Below are 6,398 nucleotides of genomic sequence, written 5' to 3'. Positions count from 1 at the left end.
TGTCTCGGGCACAATAGACCTCCATTATTTGAATGTCAGCAGACAGCAAGAAGCCTCCCAGATCTCCAGATGCATTTGAGATATCAAAAAAGTACCCCAGAGTGTTGTTCAGCATGGGGGTGAGTAGAAAATGAAGGCTAATCATGTTTTGGGTGTATTATTCCTTTAAGCATCAGTAAAAGGAGCCTCCTGTCCAAAAACATCTGGGAATTTGTCCATTTCAGAAATAGTTATAGCTGACGTTATGATGAAATAATATAAGAACAGCTATTAACCCATGAACTCTTAGTCTTTTTCAACAATATGACTTAAAGAAAAAAATATGTGCAATTATTTTACTTTGGTGTTGCTGTTAATAGCTTGAGTAATGGACAAATATTTTTATTCAACAGAAATGTTCATCCAGTGTGACCATGTTTGTTCTTTAGCTCACAAAACCTATCCTTAAAGGTGTAGTGAAGGATGTTATTTTTCTGGGTTGATCATCAAATTAAGTGGCCCTCCTAATTGACAATCATTCTGGCGATATGTTTATGTAAGGCCATCCTACGTGCTTGTCCCCATTTTCACTTACCGATGGTGAGTCTGACATAGTGGAAAAATTGCTAATATTCTTTTGGAAAGTAAGTTTGTATGAGCGATGCAAACAGCAGCTTTTAAACAGAGCGTGCACGAGGAGAAATGGCTTTGTGCACGCTCTCGCACACGTTTAATAGACGTTCTCTCTCTGGAGCGTGTACAGGGTTCTGCATGTGCATTTTTTTTTTTTAAGTGGAGAGGGCGAATATTTTCAAGAAATCGCGAAAATCCCTCACTATACCTTTAATCAGTCTTGCTTATAAAGAAATTGAACAGTAACTTAATTTTGGTTTCTTTATTTTCTACCAATTTTACTCCCATCATTAAAGGAGATCAACTAAGTGATACTTGATGCTTTTTAGCTCCTTTTTTAGTTTTTTTTTTTTGGTATTTGTATAACATATTGCACCTCTTTAGAATCAGGTAATCCCAAAGAGCCCAGCTCAATCATAAACCAACTTTACACCATACCCAATAACAATCTGTCATCACATTAGAAGTCATGATTTTCCCTTCCTTCCTTGTTTTCGTTTTATGGCATTAAAAAAAATGACTATCCGGTCATAAATGGGCTGATTTTGTCCGTAAAAGTCCACAGAGAAGTAATATCCAGTTGTATTTCCCAGAAAGTAAAATTATGGGTTGTTAAAATTCACCAAAGTTCTTTTTTTTTCCACCAAAAAGTGAAAATGCTATGAAGTATTAACAGAATTTGTTCCAGTTTAATATAAGAAAATTATTGATTATGATCACACAATACAGAGAAAGTTTTAACACTGTACTGGATTACGACAAGATTGTAATCCAGTAGATAATTAAGCCACTTTACTACCCAGAGGTAGGAAACCCCCCATTAAACCTTGAACTAAGCAGTTCAAGCAACAGAAGGCTGAACCTCACAGCAAACACACCAGCTGGCTCTCCTCAACAGTCTAAAGCCACAGCTTTCTGCACACACACCCCAACTATTAATTTTCCAAATAAGGTAATAACGGGAATTCACATGGTCTTCCTTCATCTAGTATAAGCACAGATGTTTTACAAGGCAATAAATAAGTAGTTATGTCAACACTGCATGTCCATAGAGAGATAAAAGAGAAACAGAGCAGCCTGCAGGACTCAGGCAGCCGTGCCTCAAAGATACACAATAAAGAGTAAGATAAAACAGATATTAATCTTTTAGGGTGAAATAATCACTACACTAACCAAATCTTTTATTTCAAACATTTGTTATTTTAATGGAGGAATTTTGACCCACTGTAATCTGCTAAATTGTCTAACTCTGCCAAACTCAGACCTTTGATCATTAGTCACTCCCCAACATCTCAATTATATTCTCAATCTCAATTGTATATTTTATATTATATAACTTTTGCCAGATTTCAGGCTTCAGAAATCAGATATAAAATTATATTTTCTTTGTGAAAATTCAACAAGTGGGATACAATCAGGAAGTGGAGTAATATTTATGTGATATTTAAATCTTTTTTAGAAATAAAAAGCTGAAAAGGGGGCTGGATAATTTCGTACATTCGGCGCACACGGATGACGTCATACACACTCCACTTTGTTTAAAAAAAATATAGATATAAAAAATATAACCGCGGATGTCTGGGGGACAGTGATTCGCTTACATGTTATGAATGCTGGCGTACCATAAAGAATAAATTATGAACAGTTTAGTTTGTGCCTTCAACTCGTTGCCCAAAGGAAGACGTTACTTGGATATAATCTAACGGAATATCTTCGGAACAGCTCCAAATGAAAACTAATATGGGTGAGTAGAACATGATGTAATAACGTAAAATCAAGGGGCCAATGTAAAAAAAAAAGGTCTTCCCCTTTAACACTCTAGTTGCTGCATCCAACAGCTGTTACATCCTTCATGAAGTGGCTCCACACCTGATTGATCCACTCTGCCTTTTAAGTGAATATATATATACACTTCTAATGTCATGATCTCAGCCTGATAGCCTCTCTGATTACTCACTTCATTCACCTGCCGTACCCTCCCCACTCTCTAATCATCATTTATCTTATTCACCTGCTTGCTTTTCTATATATAGAGTTGAGCACAGCTATCGGGTCAAGATCATTATTTGTGTATTCTTAGTTTATTTGTGTTAGTTATTCATGTTTGTTTCACAAGTTTTAGTTAAGTTTCTGGTTCATGTCCTGGCATTGGAAGTCCAGGGGATTGAGAGGGTTTAATGTTTGTCTCCTGTCTCCTGGTCATGTCCCGGTTCTTCTCCGCTGAGCCCTAAGGGTTTAGGCTCAGATCGCGGGCAGGTCAGTTTTAATTCCCATAAGCCTGGCTCCTAGGAGGAGACCAGTTTAAAGTTAGGCATTTATCCTGGAACCATGTCTTGTCTATGTTCCTCTCTAACACTTAGATGGTACGCAGTCTGGTTCAGTTTTGAATACCATTTACACTCAACAGTTATCTTGGTTATCATCTTTGGACCGATCTCTGCATGGTTTCAAAAGGGTAGTGTAAATGGGGCTTATGTCTCTCAGCTGGCCTACTGATTAGGGAAAGAAAAGTCTGGGTGGTCCTGTTGACACTGCTGCCTCACTGGGACTCGGTTTTGGTCAAATGAAACATCATGAGTACCAGAAGTTAAAATAGCAAGATGATATAAAAAAAATAGGGGTTATCTCCACAGCAAAAAAAAAAAAAAAAATACAAAAAATGGAAAAGATGAATGGTTTTAGAGAGGCCAACAAGAAAAGAAAACCATACACAAATCCCTTTTTGCTGTTTTTATTGTACAATGGACATATTACAAGTGAAATTACCACATACAGTAGCAGCCATTAAAAATGGCCCTTCCCAGTCAATCGCCAGCCGAATGGCAGCCTTTTTCCCTGCGACTCCCAGCAAAATCCCCTCCAACTTCCAGCAACTGGCCTTCTTAAGGGCGTGCATATTTTCTGACTTCACCCTTTCACTGAATTACAGGCAAGGCAAGGAAAATTTATTTGTATAGCACAATTCAGTACAAGGACAACGCAAAGTGCTTTACATGATTAAGATACAGGAAGATAAAAAAGAATCGAAGCAAGTAAGAAAAAATAAAAAATGAATAAAATAAAATGAAAAAAAATGCAGAAACAAAAGAGAATATTAAAAACAGTTGGGTTAGCATTTGATAAAAGATTTCTCCTTGACACCTACAGGGTCTGACCAGGACAGGACACTTCTCTTTGGATCTTAATGTCAACAAATAATGACAGAACGAATATTTTAGCACAAAGATTGATGTTTAAAACGGAATTGTAAGGGACTAGCCAAGGACCAGCCAAGGGCCCATCAAGGAAATTGCAGAAATTTTGAATGGCTACTACTGTATAGGGTCAGTGTGTGTATGCTAATGAGTAAATGTAGTGAAATGCACTTTTAAGTCCCCTGACTTAAGAAGGATCTAAATAAGTACAGGCCAATTACCTCATTGGTGGATCCATAAATGGGACAAGTATTTCCTTTATAACTTTCTCCCCTTCTTTCTAATCAATATGACCCTGTCTTAAAACTCACTCTAAATAAAGTAAACAAGCAGTATCATCATGTTTCATTTGGCTAAATACAAAACTGACACCAAACAAGAGACTCCCAACGACAACACAGAACGACAGGTGGGTTAACGATTTGTATCTTACTTGGAAAAGGAGGATGTGCCTCTATGTACTTAAAAGCATCAGTGCTCCAACTACAGGTTGCTCTAGTGTGAGCCCCCAGGATTAACAAAGACTCTTGATAGGAGTCGAAGAGTTTTCAAGAAAACTGAGCAAATGTCAGTATTCTCCAGTTTAAGCCTGCAGTGTGGTTGTCATGACCCAGAATGGCTGAGAATTTGCTTAGGCACCTTCCTTTGCATTTATGAGGTAATTTAGTGACATTTACAACATGTCCACAGCATGGCCAAGGTCCACCCTGTTTTCTCACTGTCACATCTTATCTTATGAAAACAAATAATATGTCTAGGAACTGAAAAACTAATTTTGTGAGAATGAAATAGGGGGGTTTAAAGTCTGTCCAAATATGATAGTTGTTTGATAAGATTTAGTGTAGTTGTATCAGATTTTAGAGAGAAACCAAAAGTGATCCATAATTTCATTAATATCCAAATACTTTTAATATCAGCTCAAATATATTATTGAAGAAAAGGGCTAAAAAGCTTTATAAAAATTTATTATTCATTCATTCATTCATTATGTATTTTCATTGTATTTATTCCACTCTGGATTCGTCCATAAAATGTTGGATATATTTTGCACTTACCAAGCAATTTTATCTCCTTGCAGTCAATTTATAAAAAGTGTTGGAGCTTAACCAACAAACATTTCTGACATCAACTTATAGCAGTACTAGTAGCTCCCCCCAGTGGACAAAGGGGGTATTGTTTTGCCTGAAGGAAGGCACCATTTCCCATAAGCAGCAGCATGGTAAGGACCTTACAATGGTATAGTCCTGATTTCCCATCACCTGCAGTTGGTTTGAACTACATTTGTGTTTCCAGTAACTGTCAAAGATGAAAAGCGATGATTGTGGCGAAACTGTCAAAAACTTGAAAATAAGAAGTGTTTTACTTTGGTTTTGTACCATATTCCTGCACCACTGCCTCACCAGCGACTGATATGCTAACGAGTATAGGGCCTTGAAACAGATAAATATAATGTTATGATTGACAATTTCACAGTAAACATACGTAAGGATCCCATCAGGAAGGTGCCACGTTGCCTGAATATTAACCCTGCACAATTTGCAAAAATATACAAGCTGTGTCCGAATGTCCTCTCTGATCACTATATGGGACACTACTGTACATAGTGGTTAAGTAATTTTAGATCAGTTTCCGAATGTCTAGTGGATAAAAAAGTAATTCACTTGAAATTTCCTACAATGCACATTGAAAGTAGCGATCATCCATGGTCACTAGATGGGCAGATATATCCCAGAATGCTTTGCGAGGAGAGCTCTCGTTGCAAACCATCTTGGGATTTCTTGTCACTCAGCCTGCTGTCACCTACAGCTGTCACTACCATACAGCTGGGAAAAATAACCAAGATGGCGTAGGCATCACGCGGGGAGGCGGAGTCACATGACCAACGGAAAGCTAAAAATCGTGTTTATCTGTTAACGATCAGTTAACAGAGTTCACTATATAGTCCCCGCTCTATATAGTGATTGTGGGATTTAGGTGTTAGGGCGGACGTTCAGACGCAGCAACAGTCTCTTAGCAAAACTTAGTCGCATATACTTCCGTCTTTATAACCAATTAGGAAAGGCGGAAGTGACGTATGGCATAAAGCACGACATATGTCGTAAAGTCTGCACAGTTGTAGTTGTTTTTCGTGTCAGGATTACTGCTCCCCCCTAGAAGTTACTTAGTGCCAGTGAAAGCAATACAGATCTCCTTGGACCATAACAGAGGTGTCATTCAACTAGATATAGGTTGACATACACCCACTGAAGTTATGAAAGTTTTTTATAGTTACTTAGTTTTGGTTTAATGGTTGACGCAATTGACGTCAGATGCACTGAGACAGTTTTGTCTGATCCAATCTGATACTTGGGCTGAACATATGGGACGATATCTGATACCCATCCAATTCAGGTGTTGTCTAAATGAACCATATGTCTTGCCTTATTGATGAAGGCTTTAACCTTGACATAAACATTGTTAATAAAAGGATAAACATTAACCCAGATATAAATGTGCTTTACATTATTTGTTAGGAAATAAGCAGCAAAAAAAAAAAAAAACTAAATAACATCCATCCATCCATCCATCCATCCATCCATCCATCCATCCATC

The sequence above is a fragment of the Cyprinodon variegatus genome, unplaced genomic scaffold, assembly GCF_000732505.1.
Source record: "Cyprinodon variegatus isolate N-32 unplaced genomic scaffold, C_variegatus-1.0 Scaffold111, whole genome shotgun sequence".
NCBI lineage: Eukaryota > Metazoa > Chordata > Actinopteri > Cyprinodontiformes > Cyprinodontidae > Cyprinodon > Cyprinodon variegatus.
Note: the sequence above shows the minus strand (reverse complement) of the source record.